The 26,776-nt window shown below is 39.5% G+C and overlaps 1 protein-coding gene across 3 annotated transcripts in view; it reads right to left on the bottom strand.

The window, feature by feature from the left end:
• PLXNB2 (plexin B2) overlaps positions 1–26,776 on the bottom strand; it is a 259,192-nt gene that overhangs the window by 166,415 nt on the left and 66,001 nt on the right. The window contains exon 3 of one of the 3 annotated variants that reach the window (XM_017818176.1): positions 11,017–11,205. The exons of 1 other annotated variant lie outside the window; for it this stretch is intronic. The gene's annotated coding sequence lies outside the window, so the exon portion shown is untranslated. The remainder of the gene's footprint in view (positions 1–11,016; positions 11,206–26,776) is intronic. One more of the 3 variants, XM_017818177.1, reaches the window with a different exon arrangement.

Genomic DNA, 26,776 nt, shown 5'->3' with positions numbered 1-26,776 from the left:
TTTAACACATTAGATTTAACCTGGCAAGATTCAGGAGACTTGATGTGAAAGAACTCAACTAGGCATAGCTTAACACCTTATTGACTAAGAACTGCTTTCACATCAGGAGGAAAAGAATAAACATATTATTTTAAATGCCAGATATGAAACATGCAGTAATATAAGTAACTATACAGATGGATGACTCTAGAGCAGACCTTATGGATAACTGTAGAGTAACAAATAAGTTTCAAGTCATTAAATGCTTTTTAGGCATTAGGCCATCAGCTAAAGATTGTGAGGCGGATGGAAAAGTTGGGAGATCAAGGATAAGATTTTGAGTTCAGAGTCCAGAAAGTCAAGTCCCTCTGAAAAGGCTTGGAGCCCTACTGCTTCTTACTTCCCTAACAATGTTATTTGGCTTGACAAAACCAATTTTGTCTCCTCATAAGCCCTGCTTCTATTATGGCATGATACATGGCATGACATACAGCATCTTCAGATGAAAGACAAATCAATTCTCTGTTCTGTCCTAAAACCAAAAAATAGTTTTGTGTTGGACAATATAGTTTCCAGAAAGTTACACTAGATCAAGCCCTACCCAGCAGAAATGTTTCTGTTCTGAAGTGCTCTGCTAAATTTTTACCCATCCTCTTCCTCCCTTCTTATTGTTCCTGCCTTTCTGTTATGAATTGTTGTCTTCTGATGTGTCAGATTAATTGAATGTATATCATGCAGAAAGGCAGTTTTAATTTGCTCTCCTGTCCAGCTGTAACCAATTTCTCTGTCACCTCTTTCTATTCCAGAGCATTGCTACAGCATTTGTGTTGCTCTCCATGGTGTGAAATTCCCTCACTTTCTTTTCCTTACCAGCATCTGGCTACATGTGTTCATACAAAGTAGAAATGTTGATATAAGGTGCAGGATGAGGAGTATTGTGATGAGAGCCTGAGAACCCCACTTCAAGCCTGTTAGTCTATACAGAACTTAAATTACACGATTTGTACAAGGAGTGCACTGATTGATCTGAGAAGCCAGATGCTGCCTGCTGCTTCAAAAAGTTGGGGGACCTATTGAGATTACACTAGTGCCAGAGAAGGATGTGTACCCTGAAACACAGGGGAGTAACTGAGCTCTTAGGTTAAGTGTGAGATTCAGGGTTGCTTTGCAGCTGCACTGCCCTGGCTCCCCTGCTGCCAGGTTTCAGCTGAGCCTTAACCAAGACTCCAAGATTGCTTGGAGCCAGGTGTTAACCAGTGTTGCAGTAACGTATCCTGACAGGAGTTCGGATATGGTCTTAGCTTTCTGCATGTTACTCCAGACCTACAGGCTTTTAAAAGCACATACTTATCTATTTTAGTGTGCCACGGACCTTTATCTCTATTCTTTTTTACCAAAATATCTACCAAAAAAATTGTTGGTTTTTTTTCTGATATAAAGAGCTTATCCTGCCTGATTCTTTTGTTGATGTCCCTGCTCATTGTTTGCAATCTTACTTCTTTCTGGTGACAGGCACGTTGAAATATAACTTTAGCTTTTGCCATATACAGAGTTTGGGAGAAAACTAATTGAAATATTTCTAGGTATGGAATGCAGAAATACAAGACTGTGAATTACTTAAAAAGCAATCCAACTGGATTTGCACAAAGTCCCACCTTTCTTTGCATCACTACAAAAATTACTATTTTTTCAAGGTGTTACCAAGGGATGTGTAGTCCATTTAAAGAACAGCATAGCGCATTGGTGGCCCATGCCAAAGGCTAAAATCAAACTAAATGAAATCTGTAAGTGAATTAATATTAACCGTTTTGCATCCAGATTCAAAGGACTAAAGTTACAAAGAAGGGATTTTTTTTCTTTTATAGTTTGCTGCTACTTTTTGGCAGTTAGGAACAAAGAGCCACCCTTAAACAGAGTGATGGGAGAGCATCTTTAAGCAGGCTCTTTAATTTCTTTTTGGGAACCTGATCAATAGCAACTGTGATAAAAGCAACTTCAAGTCCCAATAAATACATTGTTCTCATTTAATTAGTGTTTTCCCAATACAATTGGTGTGTAACAGATCAGAGGAAAAGAAAATTGCATACAACAGAGATCATGCTGTCAGATATTGAAAAATATATTCCATGACTGATCCACAACAATAAAAAATGTTTCTACAAATACGTGAGCAACAAAATGAAGGCTAAGAGGAATCTCCATCCTTGGAGAAGCAGAGGGACAATGGATGAGGAAAAGTCTCAGTCTTTAATAGTAAGACCAGTAATTCACTGGATACCAACTCCCTGAGCTGGAAAACAGAGATGGGGAGCAGAATGAAGCCCCCATAATCCAGGAGGAAATGGTCAGTGACCTGCTACACCACTTAGACATGCACAAGTCTACAGGACTAGTCAGGATCCGCTCAAGTGTACGAAGGGAGATGGCAGAAGCGTTCACTGAGCCACTTTCCATCATTTATCAGCTAACTGGGGAGGTCCCAGCTGACTGGAAGCTACAAATGGATTGAGATGGGACTAGCAGAATGGCACGTGCACCAACCAATTCTTTATAATTGGGAAGCTGAGCCCTGTAATCTCTTTATCATCCTGTCAGTGAGTTAATGGTCATTATCCTGAACAGATTCTTATTTTATCAAGCAAGTCAAGGCATCATTGGTCCTTTTCATATGATAATACTAAAGCTTTACACTACAATTAAAATTAGTACAATTTTTTTAGCTTTTCCTAGGTTTAGCTGTAACCTTTCAACTTGCAAACACCACCTTGAAAGTCTTACCAAAGACACTTGTGCAGCACACTATTCTCCTTATGACCAAACTTCTCTTTCTCTCTCTTATTCCCTGTCCTCTAAATACAGTGTAAAAGGCTTAGAAGCGGAAACAATAGAGGAAACACACAGCTGAAAAAAAATTCTCTATACATAGTGTAATGCAGAGTAGAGCAGAGTAGAGCAACCAGAGCAACTCATCCAGAGTAGAGCAACCAGAACTTAACAAGTATTTTTGTTCAAGATTTCCAAAACTCCAATAAATGTTTCTTTCCTTTATCAGCACTAAAAATATTCGAACATCCTCATGTCAATAGTTACATATTTTCAAAACAGAAATTTCCCACTGGGTTTTGTTTGTTATCAGCAAAAGTAATTTTGCAATATTTTGCCTTCAGCCTCCCCTCCCCCAAGGAGCAACCACCAACCACCAGTGATATCTTTAATTTTTCAAATGTTTTACTTTGTCCAAACAAACACAGAGATCAGTTTTCATTCAAATATGCAATGAACTCAAGAGTTAAGACTTAAAAAGGTCTTTCTTTGTTAAGCTGGGGTTTTTTTCAGGTTCAAGATATCCTTTTGTATTTAAATTGGATGGTAGTGATGGTTTGGTTTTCAAATGATGCTCCTAATCCTACCATTAAATTAAAAAATAAATCAAGAACTGAACTGTAGCTAAGTGTGAGCACATGTAAAACTGAGCACCATGCAGGGCACTGTTGATCTTGGATCCTAAAAGGAATTTTATTGAAAGTTCAATGATCTTCAGGGGTGACTCCCTCAACCTCATAATTTTCTGTGTTATCTCAGGACACTTCACGTACAGCAAAATGAAAAAAACCAAAACTGAGTCTCAAGTCAACTTCTGCAATAGCTCCCAGATAAAGTGTTACTATTGCTTCTTTTAAACTGACAATATTTAGTGCATTGGAGAGAGCAGAGAGAATACAGGGAAGGAATAGCTTCCCTCGAGGAAGTACTCCAAGCTTCTGTGCATTTTACTGTAGTCCTTTCTTGGGACAGAAAACCCATTCAGGATGCAAATCTATCAAACATGGAAGCTGATAAAACACAATGAGAGCTCTGTGGGAAAAAAAGAAAATAAAGTAGACAGTGAATGTTGCCAGCAGTCCCTATTTGCACCAGAGCCTCCTCCCTAAGGAATAGCCACTGAAGAGGAAAGTAAGGCACTGTAGGATGCCTATCATCAATATACATGAACATCATTGTTGCATCTACCTGGGGTCAAAATCAAACCTGTAACCAGTGGAGAAAGGCTCTTCACTGCAGCACCATTCTCCACAGCCCTTCCTCTTTTCAAAACCAAATTTAATCAGTATGAAAGGAGGTACTGCCAGCCAGATAGACACGTTAAAAACTCGTAATCTCCTATGTATTAAAGGAGGAAGTTGAAGCCAAGATTTTACAGTATGATTAATAGTTTCTGGGTGTACAGTTCAAGGTACTGTGAAGAAATGCTGAGTTCAGCTTCTGGAGCAAAAAAAATAATAAAAAAATAATCAGGCTCCTTCAACATCCCTTAAGCTAAACCAGCTTTGTATATCCCAATCACTGTTTTGGGATGGTTGCCACCAGGCCCTTGAGAGAACTATCTTGGGAAATTAATTAGGCTGCAATACATCACATTTAAAAGCTGGTGTCCTTGCTTTAGGTTGCACTTCGATCTTTGCTCAGTCAGCCTCTGTGGGTGGGGTAAACATGCAATTAGAGATGGGAAAAAATAAAAGGTCTTTCCCGAGGGCCTGGGCAGGTGAGCAAGTTTCCATGAGGTAAGCAAGTGAGTAAGCCCATGGGCGTGCTACAATGGCCCTGTGCCTGCTCTTCCCTTACAGTACACACAAGGCATCCTGCTGTGGAACACACACACCGTGGGTACCATCGCCATCCCTGCCACGGCTCACCCTGCCTGCGTTCCCTCAGAGCCCACTCCAGACATTGTCACATGCTTCAGCAGGGACAAGAGGCTGGCTGCCCACTCCACAGCCCCATCAACGCTGCCTGTCTCATGGCTGGACTGCCGTGGAGTCACTTCACCTGTGAGAGGAGCTTGCCTCACTGGAGGAGAGCAGTGGGCTCATCTGGAACAGGGTGGGCTTGGCCTGCCTCTGCTGTGTGATACCAGGCAGACATGAGCAGTTAAAGTCAGCTGATTTGCTATTGGTGACTGTGAGGAATGGGGTCCAAAGTCACCCAACAGTGTTTCGGTTTTGGTTAGGTCCCTATGTGGCTCTCACATACCAAAGACCACTTAAACATCAGTCAAACATTGTTCACTCTGTGTCACAACAAGTACAGCTTGGTCTTCACACAGGTCTTCTCTCTGCTCTCCATCTCTGCTTCCCAAACCTGAAACCATCCTTTGGCCTCCTGCTCACCTTCAGAACAGCTGCTCCTCTCCAAGCCATCCAGCCTGGATGGCCACCAGCGCATTATACAAGTTGGCAGCCACCCTGGCTGAACACCCAACGCAGCAGCCACCCTCCAGCAACAGTCCAGTGATACTAGGCGCCCACTTGGGCACTGTACTGACCTCCACTACCTTTGCTTCCTCGATGGACTGTGGGGCCCCTGAAAGAGCTGATGAGCACTTTGGCTGTGCTTATGGAAGGGGCAGAGACAAGACCAGGTCCATTTTCATACAAAGCCAAAAGATAAACCAGTAGAAAGGACAAAGGGACAATCCTGACAGTCTTACGAGTCTCTGTTCATCAACCAATTCAAAGGTTGATGAATTCTGCTGTAAGGGGATTTAAGGGAGCATATGACAGCAAGGAATAGTTGTCTCAGCCCATGAAGCTTCAAGGCTCCCCCTCTCCTGACATCTAATAAGCCCCCCCCAAATTGATCTCTGCATGTAGGGGCCATATGAGATAACTTACGCTGCTTAGCTGCTTCTGGGGATATTCCTGCACCAAAAAGATGTTGGTAGTAAGAATCACTCAGGTTACCTCCCCTGTTCTGGCATTGCCTGAATACCAGGAGGCAGCAGAACAAGATGTTTCCTTTGTCTTAATATTTAATAGCTTGTAGATCTTTGATGTGTTTATGGCTCAGGTTGAAACACCTGAAAGAGCGTGTGTACTAGACACACTGGGCTCATTCAGCAGAACGTAGTTTTACAAGTGAGATGAAGCTCAGCCTTCTTTCCACACTCACAGAAGATACACATTCAGACTTAAAAAAACCCCCAAAAAACAAAAAAGCAATTCTTCAAGTCCTTTGCTAATCAGAGATGCAAATCAAATGGCACTGGCAGACTGTTCTCCTTTCTCGGTTCAGTAAAGAGTTTCCATGCAGAAAATGTTTTACGTGCCCACTGAATTCTTCCTTCCACAGCATTCTGTTAAACGCTCAATTAGAAAACAAAATAAAAAACACGGTACTGTTGCACTGGCTGTTTTCATGTACAGGTGGGTTGAGAACCTTCTTCATAGCCACAATACCTATAGCACAACTATCCACCAAAGAGAAACCTAAATTCCATGGACTTACTGCAGCAGCTTTGAAGCACGTAAGCTGCCAAACCATTCAGAAACTTAATAGATTTGTTTAGGGACTAGACAAGGCTTAATTAAACCAGGCAGCTCGGAAAAAGAGTAAATCCTCTCTCTTTCTCTCTTCCCCTCCCCCCTCTTTTTTTCCTAGAGTATCTTTCTCCCATTGGCTTTCCTCTTCCTAATAATCCCATCACAAATGACAGATATGTTATCAGTCATCACTGGGATTTGACACATTCTTAATACCTGTCATGACAGCTCTGAAGTCTGCATGCGACTCCATTGTATTCCAAACCATTTGCAGGAGGTAATGGACACATCAAATAGCAGTCAATGGCTCTGCTTTATTGAACTGCTGAAGGCTTGCAATACAGAAGTAGATGCTTAAAAAAGCCTAATCTGTGATTATTCAAAATCGCACACATAGTAATTAAATATAAAACAGTATAAATAGCTTTTCAACTCTCACAACTCTGTGATCATCCTGGCTACATTGTAGAATTTCTTATTAAACAATTATTGATAAGAATGTTTTAATATTTAAAAAAAGGTATCAGTATTGGTAATAATGATCACATCAGTAATCCAAGGTCTTCATTGAAAGGTTCAAAGTATGATACTCATGCTGATAATGTGGTAGTGTATTGTTGTGCCCATACAGAAGTGAGGTGCAAGTCATGGCTAGAACCAGAGTCAATATCAAAGGTGAACACCTGAATTGATATGAAGATGAGGGGATTGTGAAGTGTGTCATTCACAGCAATTGTCAATATTGTAAAAGATGAAACATGAGTGGAGTAGAACATGAGTTTGAAGAGCAAGTGTCTCCCTGATGGGAACAAAAGGAAAAGACAGTGTTTTATCACTGAGCAATAAGGACAAGGAACACCAGCTAACAGGTTTGTACGAATCCATTCCTAATGCCTGATGATTTCTGGGGGTCCCTTAATACAGGTAGTTTCGTTTTTTTCATTCAAGCCCTCAAAGGAGCTGTAACAGATATAGCACCCCACAGAACAAATTCAATACAGAGCTCTCCAAACAGGTGTATTTTCTTTTGATCAAATTCTAGTATTACTTCAGATGACTCTGGTCATCTGTGTGTAATACTTTTCAGGCACAAAAATAAAATAATTTTTTACTGTAACATTTCTTTCAAGTCCTAAACTTGCAAAAGGCTTTCTCTCAGTTGAGTTCAGCTGCCGCAAAACATCATATAGCCACAGTCTCTGCCAACAGCATATGAGCTGCATGACAGCAGTGCACTTTACCATTAGTAAAAGCAATGGCTTGTTGTTCTCAATGCATTTACAATTTTGCACAAAAGCAGAAAAAACCACCCTCAACAAAAACAAAAAACCCACACAGATCAGAGACAAAGCAGCCCTGTGTAACTTAAGGCCTTTTCAGCAAGGCAATAAAGCTAAGGCAGAATTGTGAGCTGTCGTCAAAAGGAAGTGTCCCATTGACATAATTAGCTTTGGAGCAGGTCTGGAGTGAAGAAGACAGGCAAAACACGTTCAACCACCTAAGTGATTGCATGTCCTTTAAACAAAATTAGTGTGTCGTGGTTTAAGAGTCTCAAGGCATTGTTTGCATCTACAGGAAACGGATGAGCAAACTGGGCTTTCTTATAGTGCAATTTTATTTAGGAGAGATACAGAGCAAGTTTTGCACCTGTCAAGCACTCGGGAACAAAGTGATGGCATTTAGAGGAACAGGAATGTTGTCCTCAAGATGAAGCAAATCCTGTTCCAGGGATCTAAACCCCTGCAGTAACAGCACTGGTTGAACATTAACCCACCCTGCCAGGTGAAGCGCTTTCAGAAAAGCTGAAAGGTGAAGTTTGTATCAGTAGGCTTCACACCAGACCAGATACTGCAAGTTCTTGAGCAGGCAGTATAAAAACATACCACTAACAAACTTGGTATCATATTTTCTGATATGATCTTATACCAGGGCCTGTTCCAGTTCAAATTTGTACCGTCAGCTAAGCCGGGGCTGCATGGAGGCAAGATCATGGCAGCACAGTCCCATCGAGAAGTCTTCCCAGCTCCCTCCTGGCTCCACTCCAAAGGAGCATTACTGCTTTTTCTTTCCATTACCGCTGTCTATGCTACCAGTTATTCCTTTCATATACCCTTTCAGCTGCAAGCAAATCAACATGCCAATCCCTTGGGACACATGGCTTAGCTTATACTTAAGACTTGCCATTCTGCTTTGTGCTTTGGACATTGATTTCCATTGTCTCAGCTATCACTCAACAAAAGGGCATTTAATTGCTGTCTCATTTAGTCTGGGGGAGAAGAGGAGAACAACTTTTACCAGTCCTCTGATTGATGGCAGCCATTAGCACCTTCTAGCACAATACTGACTTACTAGAAGCACGATTTACATGTGAAGTTCACTGCCTCACAAGTGAATCAGATTTGCAGCTATGCCTACTTGAACAACTTCAGAGACAGAATCTTCTAACGAAATGAATTTGCAGAAATGCTTACACTGGCCACCCATTTAAAGGGAAAACTTTGAAGATTAATGAGCTTCGTTAAAAACTCCTAGAAACAAAAGAAAGTTTAGTAGAGATCTCCTGTTTTTGTTTCACTTTTTAAGGACTACCATGTAGGTGCTTAAATGGTTGTAAAAAAAAAAAAAAGGGAAGAAAAAAAACAAGAGAAAAAACCCAGCCACTATGCATCAAAGTTCCCAATTGCTGAGGAATCCCAAAAACCGTTTTCCACTCTTGGGTGAGCATTTCTATTTTCTTTGTGATGGAGGAAAGAAGAAAATTAATATCCACATTTAATATCCTCCACGTTCTGTAAAGCAGTAACCCACTTGCCTCGGTGTTCAAGCCAAACTGCTGACAGTGGATTTTTAGTATTCGTCTCATTTTATTAAAAAGCACAAGGATGCTAATTTCCCTTTCAAAAGAACAGTCAAGAAACAACTAAATCAGTGAAGGCTTCTTGAAACACCAACTTTAATCAGTCCAGTTATATGAAACTTGAAGTAATTTCAGTAAAAGTTGATGTAGTTTGATGCAGCTTATCAAAACATTTAATAATTACAAAATCTAACATCAAGCGCCTTTTGAACACCAGACTTCCCAGTCAGACATAGGAATAAGCTGAGGCACTGGGTATTATCAGACACACCTTTGTGCATTTTTTAAAATATTTGCTATGGGAGAGGCAGATTGAGAAGGGCTGACTTTCAGCTAGGGGACGATGTACAGCCAAACATGCAAGAACCCAGGTCGTCTCTGCTGTGGGAGCACTAACCCTGGCCATGCAGAGGCTTTCTAAAACCATGTTAGCTATACCCGCAGAAAGCACTTCTAACTAGTTTCAGAACATATACTCTGTTATGCACATAATTGGTTTAAAATTCCACAGCAAAATTACTCTGCTATTACTTGCTTTCAGTAAGTCCACTCCTTACATTCACATCCCTCACAGGACCCACCTTTGTTCCTCAGTGATACTCATCTTTCCTGATGTACCTTTCTAAATAAGCTTAAATAGTGGTTATTTCTGTGTGATCCCATGCTTTTTCCTACATTTGAAAAAATCATGATTTTAGGTACCTAATTGGATGTGCAAAGGCAGAATACTTTTTTTGTTTAGAACAGCCGTCTTCATTTTAATTCATTCTGCAGCTCACATGCATGGAAAGTTTTTAAGGGAAAACAAAACTTAAAGATCTGAAGCATCCAAAACAACAGCAACAACAAATCTAAACAAAACCCCTCCTAAACTGGCATGTGGCCAGATTACTAGCTAAACAGTAGAATATACACTTGTTTCTGTAACTTGGCTCTTTGTAAATTTTATTTTCCCCTCCCACCGTTTCCCTTCTCTTTGGTGTGGGACAGGAGACACATTTCTCTTGCTGGAAAGGCTAAGTGCTATCTGCCGAAAAGAACAGTCTATGGACAATTATTACTGGCAGCTGTGATGAAGGTGGCACACATGATCCCAGCACCACCACTCGCCTTCCTCTCCAGGCACGTGCCAGGCTGGAACCAGAGCTCCCAGCAGGGGCAGCTCCAGGAGCATCAAGAGCACCAAGAAAGCTGCCAAAACAGCTTTAAACCAGTTTGCAGCTAAAAAAAACAGCCCAAGTCATGTTTGTGCAACCCCTCTCTCAATTTGCTTCAGATCTCTTTGTCCACTTCAGAATAAAGAAGAAGGTTTTACGAGCTGGTTTCTGAGAAGCCTGCCAAGCCAACACATGCTAACCAACATGAACAGATCCTGGAAAAGAAGGTGATCAAATCTCTCCGATCATTCTCAGTCACAGTCAAACCCAAGCACCTTCGAGATTCAGGTCAATCACACATCTGCTCAGCATCCCCCTGGGAGACTCAGAACGTAAGTGCAAAATTAGGGCAAGCACTAGCACAGCAGTAGGCTGCAGCATGTTGCTGGCAGAGGCACAAACCTGCTCTTCTACCCAGAACATAATCTATAAATAGGTTTATAAATACAGAACCTCTGCCAAGCTATTCTTGCTTTCTCTTTTTTTTTCCTTGCTAATTTTTAATGCCTCTTGCAAGACTGGCTCCTACAAGTTTTATCTCCATTAGTAGCAATAAACATTTATTAAATGCTCCAGCAATGTCTGAAAGTCTTGATGAATAGCAAAAAATTTCTCTAAAAAACATAATATATAATAATATATAATCTATATAATTTCCCATTTAGAAACTCTAATGTATTAAAAAAGGGGAAAATGAGCTTACCTGAAAACAGAAAATTCACATGAGAAGTCTGTGTGCTCACCACAGCTTGGGAAACAAGAACCCACTTCTGCTGGGACTGCAGGGGGAAACAAGGCAGTGTCAGTGCTTACTCTTGTACAGCTGTGCTCCAATGGGTACCAGATGCGCCCCAGAACTAAGCCCTGGGCTGTCTCCCTCAGTTCTTCTCACCTGGAACAACAAAACAGGCTCTCAGTTCCCTCAGCACAGAAGCCATGCAACATTACACACCCAAGACAGAGAGACGTGTTCACACTGCCTAACTGCTGGAGATTCAACACAGCCTCATAGAAGGGGAAACTCATTACAGCTGCCATTATTGATAAGCATGGTTCTCTGCTTTTCTCCACTGCAGATGCCCTCACAAAGTATCCTGGGGACACACAAAGCACTAGAAAGCTGTCTACAGAGCATTCTAACTCTGCCTTGGAGGGGCTGCTTTTCTAGCAGATAACACTAGACCCATTTAACAAATTACAAATAACAAATTTACTCAAGCCCAATGTGTAGCAAGAACACTTCATGGTAAAAATTTTGCTTTGAGGTGTCAGTGTTTGAGTGACCAAACCAACCAGTGCTAATTTTAAGTAGGGACATTAACAAAATTCTTAAATTACCTTGTACTTTCATCTAGTATCATTCCCTTGTACCTCTGTTTTTCCCTCTCCCTTTCAACCCTTACACATTTCACCATCCATTTTCAAGGATGCATGCCTAAATGAAGCCCTTTATTAAGGCTCAATTTTCGAAAGCAATGTCACCTTGCAGTTTCCTTTTGCTTCAGAAATTAGTTTCTAGGGGCATAGTCTTGAAAAGCCTGCATCTATGCTTATTTCAAGTTTCTGGGGAATAATTGAGTATGGAAAGTAAGGTTTAGCCTGATTAAATTTTTATTTCCATCTAAAAATAAAAGGAAATACATAGTAAAGAACTAGGAAAGCTTTTTTTTTCATGTTTGCCACCACCTTCACTGTATGCGTCTTCTCCAACAAGGAATCTTTCAACAGTCCAAATCTATAAGGATTTTACGTATGAAAACTCTTTAAAAGTTATTTTAATCTCAAATTTTCAGAAGTATCTTCTCATGTGCCACAAACTGAAAGGATTCAATGCATTTAGGTAAAACTAACCTGGTAAAAAAATTAAGATAACATATCCTAAGTCCTCTGTTAGGTAATGCTAAGGAAGGACTTAGGGGTAAAAGACAGTGTTGGTATTTACTGTAGAAGAAACTTCAACTTTACAGTAATACATTTTCTACATGTAATTCTGAAGGCAGGACATTATTTTTAAAATCAGGCTGTCGTGTCACAGGGCTGCCAGACTCATCTGCAGCGAAAGCAGTGGGATGCCTTGCAAGCTCCACACCTCTCCCTCTCCAGCACCATCCTCTTGGTAATACCTCCTCCCTCTGCTAAGGCACAAGGTCACGCACAACCCACATCTCTTGTGGATATCACACAGCCACTTCCCAGCCCTCAACTCCCGCTGCATCCACCGCGTCCATGAGCCAAAACTTTTAGCTGGCTGATAGGTTTACTGCACAGTAAAAAGCTGACTTTTCAAAGAGACTCTCAGAAGATTTCTCTGTGTACCTGCTCTCAGCAGAGAGAAATAAAGACATTACTTAATAGATGTCCAGGGAATAAAGTGCAAGAATTCCAGTCCTAAAATATCATAAAGACAAGATATTAAAATAAAAAATAGCTTTTTTCCATCATTAAGGCAAAGGAATGACATATGGGACTGGAAATTTCTACTTAAATCCAACAGAGACTTATTCCTGTTGCTCTGACACTTCCGTCATTGCTGTCTTCTCCCTTCTCCAAGAACTGCATATGCCTTCTTTCTTAGTCTGAGCAACACATTGGCCATCAGACTCTATTGCTGCTACTCTGCAAGGGAACACCAAGGCAAGAAAGGGATAATCCCCTCAGAAAACCACTCATGTGGGTCTACCAAACTACTGGATACATATTCTTTCTTCTCTCATTTTTCAAGAACCACAGGTAGTGCTTTATTCTAGTAAAATTATTTCAAATAAATAAAGACCACCAGCAGTTTTAAAGTGAGCTTTAGCCTCAAACAGTCTAAGGAGTCTGTTTTTAGACATGGAGGGCTTCTTCAGCACGCTCATAGTTTGCTTCAAAGCTCATTGTATAAGAAGGAATAGTTGAGATGTAAAGTCAAATTCAAGGATCCTGGGAATAGCTGTGCATGATGCTCAGCTGGCAGGTAGGTCTACTGCAAGGGTGTAGTTCTGCACATGAAGTCACAGGAGTGAGATTCCTAATTATAAGCAGTAACTAAGGCATGGAATAGAAACCAGTTTACAAGTTTGCCCCCAGCAGCACAGAGAGGAAGATTTGTTCTCTTCTCTGGAAAGAGGACAGCCAATACTGCTCATGTCAAAGCCTGGATCCACAACCCTCCAGGCTTAATTAGGAGATCATGAAGAGTATAAAACGGTATTGGACTCAAGAAAGTGACCATTTTTCAAGTAAATTTAGTGGAGTGGGCAGTCTTACATTTACAATTCACATTCCCTCATCCATCCTTTTTTCCTCGTTAATGATATAGAATTGGGTGCAGATGCAACAAAACCTGTCAGCAACAGCAAGGTGTCCTAAAGAAAGTCTTGTCTATTATCACAGCTGTCTAGATGAAGGTCGCTGACATTGCTAACACCTCTGACTTTTATAATCAATTTCCAGCATTTACAGAGGTAAAAATACCACTAGCTTTGAATACACTCAGAAGGAAAGAAATTCTTCTCAATTAATTTTAAGCTTGCTCTCTCTGATAGCCAAAACACAAAACATGAGGCAACCTTATAAGCCAAATATTGGCAAGATTGGTTTCTGGCAGCCAATGCCATATTCTGTTTGTATACAAACAATTGTAGTTTATCCATCTCTTCAAAATAACTGCAGTATGAATCATCGTAAGGACAGCAGCAGAGAAAACTGCAAAATACTTGTAGCTGAAGAAAAATTATAATTTAATATTAAAAGCAACTATGAATATCAGACTATTGGCACTTTGCTAATACCATATACCTATTTGAGAAATCTAGTATTTTGTGGATTAGTCTCTTGGAAGACCAAAGGGGCTAACCCATATTTTTGCTGCTGGTAAAGGATGATGAAGCTCTTGCCGTACACTACACATTCACCCTGTGCCTGCTTTTTGGAACAGGAACAGATATCGCTGCCTTTTAAACTAGTCTTGTGCTGATTTTTAGCCAGCTGCAATATTCCACTGCCATAAGCGAGGATGAAGGGCTAAGGAAGAGATTTTCAAACAATTCTTTGTAAATGGACCACAAGTCCTGTCTGATTTATAAACTGTCAATGTGCTTGATGAGTCCAACAGCTGGGAAGCCCTGGATTTGACAGCACTGCCCTTACCTGATAGTTCAAAGTAATCATTTTGAGTTAATACAGGGCCTCAGAGAACACAAGGGTCTCTAACTTAAGACCTTCTAAAGACCTATATTTCAGTCAAAATTCTTGCTCCTGACAGTCCTTCTCATCTTCTGGCTCCTAATTCAAACCATCAGTCAGCTCTTGCTTTTCACAGAAGCTCATTGCTGTATGTTGTAATGTTTGCATCAAATACAATTGCCAAAGGCATTCCAATTTTCACTAATAATCATCATTAGAAGAAAAAAAATGGTTGCATTTTTGTCCAAGAAGAACCATTTCCTGATGTTTAGCATAGGCAGGATAATGGTCACAGGCAGCATCTTGGCGCAGCGGGTAAAACTAGTAGGTGGTAAATGAGAGTGCTGCAGAGGGGACAGATCTTCTTCCAAGGGGGAGAGGGGGCAGGGTCTGCTAAAGGAGGCACCCTGATGGCAGGAGATTTATGCATCCACTCTTGTGTCTGTCTAGGAGGAGGGAATCATTATGCAAGGCCAGCTGCAGGGGTGTGCACTGCTGTCAGGAAAAATTAGAAGTCTAGCAATGAACTATAAAGAAGGGAGAAATGACAGAGTGAATGAAAACTCCACGATAAACCCATTTAGGCTCTCTTCTCCCTGGGATGAAAGATGAAGTCTAATCTCTTTGGCATATATCCTGGGCTGAGACTCAAACAAATATGCCTAGATACGCTCAGGCACACGGCCCAGAATGTGCAATGACAAAGTCCACCCAAAGGATCTGTAACTGCACAGGGTACGGAGCAAGAGTCCTTTTTCTGCATGTTTAGTGAAGTTCTGGGGAAAGATCATAGCACACTAAGATGTTTTTGATCAGAAGAAATCTCATCTTCTGTCAAATGCTTTCTTTGTGTAAATATCTTGGAAAGAAAGCTTTTCCATTAGAATACCTTTGGGAAGTGCAGGGGAAAGGGGTGGACATAGTGAAGGGATGACAAGACTATAAAACAGTGAAAAGCACCCAAACTAAAGCTCTGGTATTTCACTCTTATTTGATCGAAGGATAACTTTCCAATTTCATGTGGCATTCCTTTCCCTGAGAGAATTTCTGTCTCAGTTGGGCAGGTCTGCATAACTTCTTGTCCTGTTTAAGGTAGAGGCATTTTTTTTCTCCTTTGTTAATACAGTCAGAGAAATGAAATATTCCAAATATTTCTTCATTGTACTTGCTAATAAAAACAGCCAGGATCTTGGGTCATACTGGTATTGGATAGCAAGGTCATAGGGAAAGAAGGAGCAAGGAAAGCAGTGCTCTTTAATACATTCCCAAAGCCCCCTAGTTTCAATTCAAGCCCCAAGCCTAAGAGGGAAACTGTTTAGTAATTTTTCCTTCTGCCTGTCCTGACCACTGTTAAAGCCTAGGGGCTGGTGAAACTCTTCCTGGAATGCTAATGTCCTGCAGGAAGCCAGAAGGTACAAAATGGGAGCTGTTTGGAGAACACTTTCCTGTGGAGAGAAGGGAGGGAGGGATGTACTTCAATACTTTATTGCAAGTTACACATAAGGACCCATGGTGTTATCCACATTTTTTACCAGGACAGAAGAAATAGATTTTTCTCAGCACACCAACATTGTAAATTCTGCCACTGTATGTCCTTCAGTGTAAGCTCTTTGAGATACAGTTTCATGAGAAATGTTTGTTCACTTAAATGTGTGAGAATTAGGAGGAAAAAACCAAACCACAAGCAGTTCTACTGTAAAAGTCTTCCTTCCTACTATACAAGCACATTCAGAAACATGGACATTTATTTAATTCTCTGAAAAATACTTAGAATTCATCCCTCTTTCTTTTTTAAGGACACTCTTCTATAACATTCTTCCCAGTGGCATCATCTAGCAAATACAAAAAAGATTTATGCTACCAGGTGTCAGATTAAGACACCACTGACCACATCATAACTACCTGGTGTGTTACACAAGCATGTATACCTGCATAGTGTGGGTCTAAGAGCTTAAAAAACTGCAAACAAGTTTGTGGGTTTCTTTTAAAAAAAGCACCCTAAACCCCAAACTATGGAAGTTTGGTGACTTGAGACATTGTTTCATTAACACTGTTGATTGTTAATTTACACAGTGAAGTTGCAAATGGGGTATTGAAGAGAAGAATGTGGCCTTCTGATGAATTAAAGCAAAAGGAAGATACCTACATGCATGAAGGTTCAAAGAACATAACCCTGAAGGCCACTGTTTGATCAGAGTTATGTGAAAAACCACAGAAATAAACCACAAGCTTTTACAGTGAGCAACAGAAATAAAACTGGCAAATTCCAAAACTACAAAGCTATATAATTGTCAAAGTGCAAACAATACTTCCTACAGCTACATGATTATGTTTCATTTCTTTTTTTCTAAGGAAAGTAAGGACAGGCAAATGTATAATTGTAATATCAATTCAGGAAAAACTATCACAGACAGATATCAAATATATTATGGGAAAGGGAAAAGGAATACAGTTATTTATCTGACTTGAAAATAGCACAATGTCAAGTTAATTTAAAATTCAATTTCAGTTTAAAGCATTACAAGGAAAAAAGAATCCTATGTATCATAGGTTGTAAATTGAAATCCTAGCAAGGTTTTTGTCTGCCAACTAGCTGTGTATCAGCTATAAAGCCAGATTGCAGGTGCTCCTTTTAGGAGATTGGGCTGCAAGGCTCTTAGAAACAACATTCAGAGAAGTTTGTCATTTACTATCCCCAAGGGCATTTTATTAAAATTTTTTTTATAGTCTGTTAGTTAATGGAAAGGTGGTATTACAATAACCCAGAGGTAACTTCTGCAAGGTACAGCACATCATGCAAAAGCACAGAGGGTCCAACCCTGTGGAAATCACCAAGGTGTATACTCACATAAACATATCTTTTACAAAAGCAAACAGGTAAACGCAGTTTGTCTGCAAAAACAGTTTTTAGGGTGACATGAAATAAATAAGTAAGTAAGTAAATAAATAAATAAATAAATACATTGGACTTTTCTCACTCTTCTAGAAAATATACGTACACAAAAATGCTTCATTTAAACACCACGCAAAACCTTGAACACAATGGTTTGAGGGAAGAGGCAGGATACTCTTCCCAGTTTCCTGAGGCGAGGGGTAAATAAATCTGATAGAAAGGACATTTAATTCACTCCTAGATTACAAACTGAATGAAAGCCTACTCAGATTTGGTACATATTATAAAAAAAAGTGACTAAAGGACAACAGCTGGACTTCTAGTTTCAGGAGTTTCCTGCAAGATGCACTGGCCAGTCTGATCAGAATGGCAAATTCTGCTCAGAAAGGCAGATTCTGCTCCTCGGCCATCACCTGCTAACAACCCAGCTGGTCAGCAGACAGAAAAAGGGCTGGAAGGGCATGGAAAACCTGCACCAACAAAGGAAATAAATGTATATCTCTGACCTTCACTCCTCCAAAAGGAAGGCAAAGAAAAGCTGCCATTTACTGCAGCTGGGGCTATTTTTATTTAGTCACATAGGCCTTGAAACTCCTTGTACAAACACTGTGAAACCTCAAAACCTTGCTGAGAGAGCAGATGAACACCTCAGAAAGCTTTGGTTTTGTCAGACTGGAATTTAAGGTGTGTGCAATTGGTGCTCAGGAAAGGGTAATATCTGAGGACGTGAATTTATCTCCACTGACATAACCACAGCTGGGAACCAGTATGAACAGATTCCTCATGCTGATCCATTTCACTTCTCTTTGAAATGGAGGGATGTGGAAAACACTGTTAGAGGTAATAGAAAAGTGTTTTCTTACTGCAATAATGGGTTTTATCCTGTCTTTGAAAACTACATAATTTTGTGTACATTTATAATATATACCCACTAGATATAGTTACATTTTTCATAAAACAATAATTTCTAAAAATCCTGGAGGATTAACAAAAGCTAAAGAGTGAGGAATCTGATACAGCATGAGATGAAAATTAGCCTTTCTCCCCCATGTGTTTTTTTAAATACATCTGAGCCTCTTCCTGCTCCTACAGCAGTACATGAGACTGTAGTTACGCCCTCCCCCCTCAGTTTCCCATTTAAATCCTCACTATTTAAATGGTTTATTCACTTACCATGCATTTTTAGACCTACAGCTCTGAGGCAGATTTTTAAAAACTTTTGTTGGCACTTAACATGGAAACTACAACCATTACACAAATATTTATACACATGGCATTACAAAAATATACCATTTGCTTTGATGTACTGTTCTTTCTCTGCTTCCCATTCCATCAGAGAACACAAAGGAGGTTTAGCAATGATAAGGAATTGACACACATCTTCACTGTGCAGTGCCACAGCCAAAAGGTTTAAGTCCGAATTATGCATTGTCCCTTGCAGAATGGCCAAAACAAGCCTCAGCATTGCTTAAATTTCTGTGGAAACTAGGAATCATTGCTGTTTAAGAAAAAAAAAAAATCAGCAAAATAATCCAAATTTAAAACCAGGTTGCATCTGTTACTAGGAAAACCAGGCAACAGCATAGGGATGTTGCACACAAGATGATACAATACTTGCTTTCTTTCCAAGCTGTCCCTGACACGGCATGTGACTTTAATCCAATGCTACTTTTTAGTAAAAGTTTTTTTGGTTGCCAGATGTTGCATAACACAAATAAGGAGGACTGGAAGCTGAAAATGGCAGCTACTCCCAGGTATAACCTGACACAAACTAAAGCAGCCTGAGACTGGGATACTCCTCACATGATGGAGGGAGCCTTCTGTGCAGGACTTGAGGCTTCACTTTCTTGCCAGTTTGATGAAGTTTGGGAATTCAAGGTTTACGGCATTCTGTAGCACTGTTTGACACCATTTGATTGCAATATGGGCCAAAACGTCTTTCAAAGGTGATCAGATGCAGACACAACACAGAGTGTGAGTGTTTTCATATGAAGGCTCACAATACAACAAGGGTTCGGTAGTGGGATAAAATGCCACTACCGAACACATAAGAGCAAACACATAAGAGCAAACTAGTGGTGCAGCAGAGGAGCACAAGCAGCCCAAGACTTAGCATTTAATTTTCAATCCTTTCATCTCTAAAAACTAAAGAGATTGTTTTTAAATGTTTCAATCTGCCCCTTACGTTTGGTTTGCACACCAAAGTGATAAAAAAAGCTTCAAATGTTCCAATATTATGCAAAAAAAGTTTTAAAAATTGTCTTCAAATTGGAAGTACTTCAGAAAAAAAGAAAATATATATATTAGAAAACCCAAATATATAATCAAGTTCTTTGAAGTCACTTTCTGTTCCACTAAGTCATTTACACTAATTGGTGAGCTCCTCATTTAGTCTTTTCAGGCACAGATCATTTCTAAATGACTGAGATTTAGGATACACTATTTTAATACTGATGGTGTACTTAATGAGATCTGATTTTTAATAAGATTCTAGTCATTAATATTAGAGAAAGGCTTTGACTTAGAGCTATATTTTTACCAAAAAAAAGGAAGGTAGATAGGTAAGTAGCTGTATATCATTAAGAGTGAGCCTGTTCAGATCATTATAATAACATTTCTTATTCTATTTTATATACCATTACATGGTATAGGTGAAATTAACAAAAATGTATGAATCTTTGATACTAGCACAAAAAGCCTCCAGGTCCATTTCCCATTCTCAGTACATACACATAACTTTCAGTAAATGGATGCTATAGAGGGTAGACACAAGTAACTTGTGATTAACTTAACCAGATCTAATTTGGCCAGCAAAAACTTCAGCTACTTCTTGTTTATTGACCACTACCAGAAAAACAACAATTCAACATCCACATCAGGACTGATATTCTAATTTTAGTATTAACACTTTTTATTACATATCTTGCCTTATCTTAAAATACATAATTATGAAAAATAATCGTGATCACATATGTATAGGTGTCAATAACCACTATAAAAATACTGCTGCTTCATTTTTGCAAAGAAGTATATATAGAGCTACTGTAGGTTCCAAGTAGGACTGCAAAGACTCCATATGTTAGACTATACACAGCCTAAGCAAATGCTGGGGCACATCATATTTTAGCAGTATAGTGATTTCAGTCTTGTGCTGATTTTCCTACAGAAATACAACCAATTAGTATTCAATTTTGAACCATACCAGAAACACTCCTTCAATAGATGCATGTGCCTTGATCATTTACAGCAGCTCTTCTAAAGCGGCTAATCTGAAAAAAATTGAACAGATGCTTTATTCCTGCATCATTCCTGAGTTTATTGCAGCTTCGGTTTCTGTGCACTTCCCTCTTTCACTTGGGCCGTCCCCAGGTCATCTAGACCTCCCAAATAAGGGAGGAATCCTTGACCCACATTTGGAGGATGAGTTTGTGGTGGGCTTCTGGGGTTTAGAGCAGCCAGCCCAAGATCACCTGCACCACTGCTCCCTCCAGGCTGATGACACTGAGGTCTCTATATAAAGCACTGTTTGTTCAGAATGACAACAATACAAAGAGAAGCCTGGCCATATCAGGGAGTTAACAGATCTGCACGGCTCACAAGGAGTCATGTGTCTCCTGCATGAAAACCCTGGAAGGGTTTCCTTGCCTGCTCAGCTGTGAATTGAGACTGTGTCTGGGAGCTGCCATTTGCTACAGTTTGAAGTGCTTTTTCCACATTTTACATAAGGACAGGAAATATGTGTGATTCCTCTCTAGGAAAAACTGTCTTCAGAACCTACAAAGGTATTTTATCACTTCACCTATTCAGCCTGGAGCACAGAGCCCAAGAGAGCTTAGAAAGAAATGCACATGCAGTCAGTCAATATTACAACCACTGACAATGCTGTGTATTTCCAAAGCACCTGCTATTGTCCATGTTGATTTCACCTGCTACCCTGGCTGAGAGAACCCCTATTCTATACCTATAACCCAACTGTTCCTGCAGAGACAAGTGAAACAGAAATGTAGACAGAGTTCTGTACATTCCTCACAGAGTCTTCAAAGAATTTTCCACAGATTTAGCTAAATGAGTACCTAGTTAACTCACTATCTCCACCTTAACTTTCTTATAAATAAGACACAAAGGCTAAAAAGAACTTTTACTCCCACCAGAAAACCTCCTATGTGCCCAGAGCTTGTGTTGGTGCTAGTTACCAATAAATTCTCGCAACTACACTGCAAGCCAGTCTGAAGAGAAGGTGTCCTTCTCTTGCCAGGTATTAATCAGTCCACAAATATTGTGTGCCCAGGAGAGAGAAACTTAAGGTACAGGATTAGTGCCAGGATAAACTTATTATGCCTGCACATTGTTATTCCAGTTCAAACACTCTCACTTAATCTAGTTCTGAAATGTATTCACTCCAGTTAGAGAGTAAATACTATTGTAATGAATGCTAATAAATAGACTCCAAATAAATAAGAATGAGATTTTTTTGGTCTTTGACGGGAAATATTACAGGGGACTTACGTGCAGACAGTGGCCATTTCCAGAATCCATCACTGTCACTTAACATACGACTCTCTTGTAATGCTGTGTTACCAGACAGAAAGTCAAATAATCTTTTTTGCTTTGATGAAAGCATGAGGAAGTCAACTCAGATAAAAATAGGGAGTAATCTGTTTAAACAGCTTGGGTCCGAAGTTGAAAATTAAACAAAATCAGTAACAAATACAGGCCTGCTGCAGGAGATCTGCCTGAAACATGACATTAAAAAAGGATGAAATGCTAGTACAAAAATATTTCATGCCAGAATATTCTATATATGAAGTTGCATAGACCCTCAACTATTTGAATTTACATGTGTTTATTCATGTATAATTTGACACAATGCCCATTGTTTGCTAGTAATGATATAGTAAAAGAAGTTTTTGGCTAATCTAGAGGTAATGAAGAACATCAGAGTAAATTGATATTTATTAGAACAAAGAAAGAAAACAGTTAGTGAAAGCTCTCACTCTGTTCCCACTATTTAGGCTCCAATCTTTGGGAACACATTTCTGGCACATACCTATTCAGGTCAGGTTTTTATCTGAGTAAGCGATGTGTTCAGAGGGAGCACAAACACACCTGCATCTTGCTGTCACAAAATGATTTTTAAAGAACTGGCCATTCACATCTTTGGGAAGATATGTTCAACAAGTACTTTCTGCCTTTTTAAGGGAAAAATCAAATATGTGCAATTTATGTTTGCAAGGTAGAAGAGAGAATTTCTTCCCACTCTATGCATGGAAGATTTAGCACAAATATCTACACAGAAGACAACAGAAATGTTGACAAAACAGGTTAAAATTTAATCTGTATTTCGATCACTATAACACATCCCTTCTATGCCTCAATAGTCAAAGGCATGAAAAGAGCTGCAAAGGGAGTAAACATGTTGCCTTTAGTTGATAATTCAAGTATTCATGACAAAAAGCAAAGCCTAAAATCATCATTGCAGGCTTCAGAGAAAAAATATTATATGTGCATGAATATTTTCTAATGGACAACCTTCAAAAACCTCCCCATTAACCTGTCTGAGCTCTTCTGAGGTAAAAACAAACCCAGAAACCCCAAAGTACCTTTCAGTTTCCAAAAATATGTTTCCAAAATAGAGAGAAAGACCAGCAACAGTTCACGCTACCTTAGTGAGAGCAGGTAAATGTTTAGAAACATAACATCCAAATTTAGAGTGTGTCTGTGAACACAGAGCTTATTAAATTCCTTAAAAATGTAAAGGTATTGTCATCTTAACACAAAGCACATAGGACAAATCACCAACTTTATAACTGACTTCTTTCTAAAATCTGAGTGAAAAAAGCTTTGCAGATTTTTACTGCTCTTCTCAGCAGTCCAAAACAATGCTCCTCAAGGAATTGAACTAATAATAAGGCCAAAATTTTCCAGAAGGAAGACAGAGGATGACAACATATTAGGCTGGCCAAAATAAATAGTTTCAGATTCTGATTCATCAAGTAGAATACTGTGAATGGTATTTTTATAATTCTGTGTGTGATTGTTCACATTCCTTGAACAGTGTTTGGTCTTCCTAAATATTTAGAGAGGGACATTTTGAGCTGCAGTCCTGTGAGCAGAGTGACTTGGGGTCTTGTGATTCCATTTGTCACAAAACTCAAAGTGTTTGAACAAAACCCATGACACCCATCTGGCCAAGGGTTAAAGTAACCTTTAACAAGGAAGGAATCAGCCTTTGTGGTTCTTGGGATAGCTTCAGGCCTATAAAGAAACAATTGCATCATGCCCTAATTACTCCAGCTGACTCGATGCACAAACTGGGATCCCTCTGCAAGAATTTCAGAACATTTTGTCATACAGAAAATTAAGGTATTACACTGTCTTTTCCAGATCTGATAAAGACTTTAAAGTAGAACCACTATAAAGAGAGAGGAGCAATGGACATGACAAAATTATGCAGAGGACAGGATACATGGAGAACAGCTTTCAGTTATAACATTGGACTGTCGCATATGACTCTCAAAAATGATAGCACTATACTCCTACTGCTCTATTTTCTCCTGGAAATTAATCTAAGTTATTTCACTGAAAATAAGATTTGTTATTTAGCCTCATTAAGTAATACCACAGTTATCCTTGCCTCCTTGTAAAAATGAGCAATATCTGCATCAGATGATCTATATAGTTTCCCAACTTTCCTGTGAGGAACAGTATTTTATTGTTCAATTTGATTTCTCCATAATATGTATCTCCATCTTCAGTAGTGATGTATAAAGAGTTTTGATCAAGCAGTTTAATATTGGGGAAAAAAAAACTTGTATTTTATAGGGAATACATACATAATAAGGACAGAAACATACAGTACAAGATTATAAGAAAAAGTTGCAGTTTCCTATATCCATATGCATGTCTTTATATGTATTTTTCCTGTCTGTGAACATGTACATTACAGATATGCTGGGAGTAGCAACAGTAACTCTACAGGGTTGTATCTTTTTCTCACTGTGTATGTATTCCTGGAATTCAATCAGTTACAAGGACAGGCAAACATCTATGACACTGGCAGGTAGCTGTTCATTTTTCAGGCAAGGCATATATTGCCGACTAATTTAACGCTAAAATAAAGTCATAAGGTATATATATTAATTCAATATAAACGGAGATTGGGAAGCACTTACAATAAAGTGACACATTATAACATAAACCAGTGTTTTTGTTTCCACACTGGGCTGTAAAGCGAAGCAGCCAACAAGCAGGGATGTCCTCTCAGCAGTCCTGGCTAATGGGTTTCATTTCCAACACAAGGGCAAAGCTGCTGACAGGGAGGGCAAATGCTGCAGCTCACTCCACTGCATCTGCTTGAGTCTGGGAGTCAGAGCCTTATGTAGAAGGCTGGATTCAGGACTTCAGCAAAAAGCAAAGGCAAAAAGCACTGAAGCACATTTCCAACCTTGACTGCTAGCCCTACATCTGCAACAACAAAATCCCTTCTCCCCATTCCCAGGCCACTATCTGGGGGACTTTTCTATGCTTTGGCATTCATTGCAAAGTTTTCATTCCAATTCTGTACACAAAGACCGTCCCATGATGTATTTGCTTTCTTACCAACCTAAAAAGATACTGCATGTCTACTTTGCTCATTTCAAACCACCTTCCCCTCTGCCTATAGCAGCCCAATTCTGCTATAGGCTCTGGGCAAGTGCACTGTGCTTATGCCTTTGAGATACTCCTCCTGGGCAAACAGGTTTATTTATGGATTGCAATGCAATCCTGTATCATGGAGGTAAACAAAGGAACAACCCACTCCCTTCTGCAAAGGCACCCAAAGACCTAAATTTAGTTCCTTGTCATGGGAAACTGTCAGCAGTTAAACTATCCATCTTTATCACCATATTTCAACAGCAGGCTTCTTTTTTTACAAGAGGATGAAAATAAATCTACTAGCAACTATTATTTTGATGTATCTGAACATAGGAACTGGCAGATGGAGCACAGAGTATCTATTCAGTCAGAGGACTGAACTCAATATTCCTGTGGTCAGAAATTCTTGGACTCATCTCAACTTCTACCTTGGTTAAATTTCTCTTTTGGCTTTTCCATCATGACTGTGGGGCAGGAAGCAAATGCATTTGCTTCCCCAGGGAGGTATAGAGTACAGCTGCTCCTTGGTGACATGCAAGAGGAAACCTTGGGCCTTTTTGTTTCTCCCCATTCAATCTCAGACCAGACACACAGGTCACCCTATGTACACCAGATTTTAAGTGGAGGTCATCAGTTTGTCTGATGCACATAATTAAATTTGTTTTACAAGCTTGTCTAGGCAGTAAGTAATTAAATATCACTTCTCAGACTGAGATTTTAATTGGCCTGAGTTACCTGACAATAGGAATTTTTTTAGTCTGTTCACTCTCAAGCAAATGTGAAATTCCAGAGAAGCTGCCATTGACAATTCTACAAGAACTACAAAGCAACATGAAGTGTTCGACTACCAATAGCTTTAAGACAATAATTATTAAGTATTCCTAACACAAGTTCCAAATGAGTATACAGATTTTCATCAGCTTTTTGGCAATCACAATGTTAAAACACAAACAAGGAGCATTATGCCTTTGTATTTATGATACCCACTATAAATTTTGAGGCAGATCTGAACTACAGTTTTAAATCAAAATCCATTTTTTTCAAGTCAGAACTAATCTGAATTACAATAAGAATATCTGTAGACATTTTCCTAATTTGGAAAACTCATTAACTGTTTGGTTATGAAGAATTATGAAGCCTTATTCCAGTATTATTTTCAATTATTCCTACAGTTTCACAATATACTAAGAAGCATCTTGAACTCACAAAAGTTTACGAACTCTCTGAAGGAGCCAGTACCACACAAACATGTCAGATGTGGGACAGAACTATTTTCGGGACCTGAAATGCAGCATACAAACAAGGCAGGTACGTACCTGCCTTCACTGTAATGGTAGTTTAACAGCCACACCCTTGCAAAGTCCAGTTAAAGGACATATCCGTGTTTTCAAAACTTTAGAATGCAGTCTATTTTTCTCTGCAGTACCCTGTATGTTTCCATAAATAGCAGACAGCCCACATTAGGTTTTGGAGAAAAGCAGATATTTGAACTTGCTTTTGTGCAGTCAGATACAGATCACATACAGATATGGCTTCCTACTGATAAACAGGGGCAGGGCTGCATTCTAAGCCAGTAGGTTCTGTTACTCACTCACACAACTGCCCCAAATTTCTTTCAAGCCATGGTAACTGTTCCCAAACTCCCTAAGCCAAAGCGGGCTGGGGAAAGAAAAAAATCTGTCTCTCTGTGCAGTTACCCCACATTAACATGGTTAAGACATAAACTAAAGGCATCACATTTTAGAGTTATCCCTTCATGGTGCTTTGG

The sequence above is a fragment of the Lepidothrix coronata genome, unplaced genomic scaffold (genome assembly GCF_001604755.1).
Source record: "Lepidothrix coronata isolate B3197 unplaced genomic scaffold, Lepidothrix_coronata-1.0 Scaffold66, whole genome shotgun sequence".
NCBI classification, from domain to species: Eukaryota; Metazoa; Chordata; class Aves; order Passeriformes; family Pipridae; genus Lepidothrix; species Lepidothrix coronata.
The sequence above is the reverse complement of the archived record's forward strand: the minus strand, read 5'-3'. Positions and strand labels throughout refer to the sequence as shown.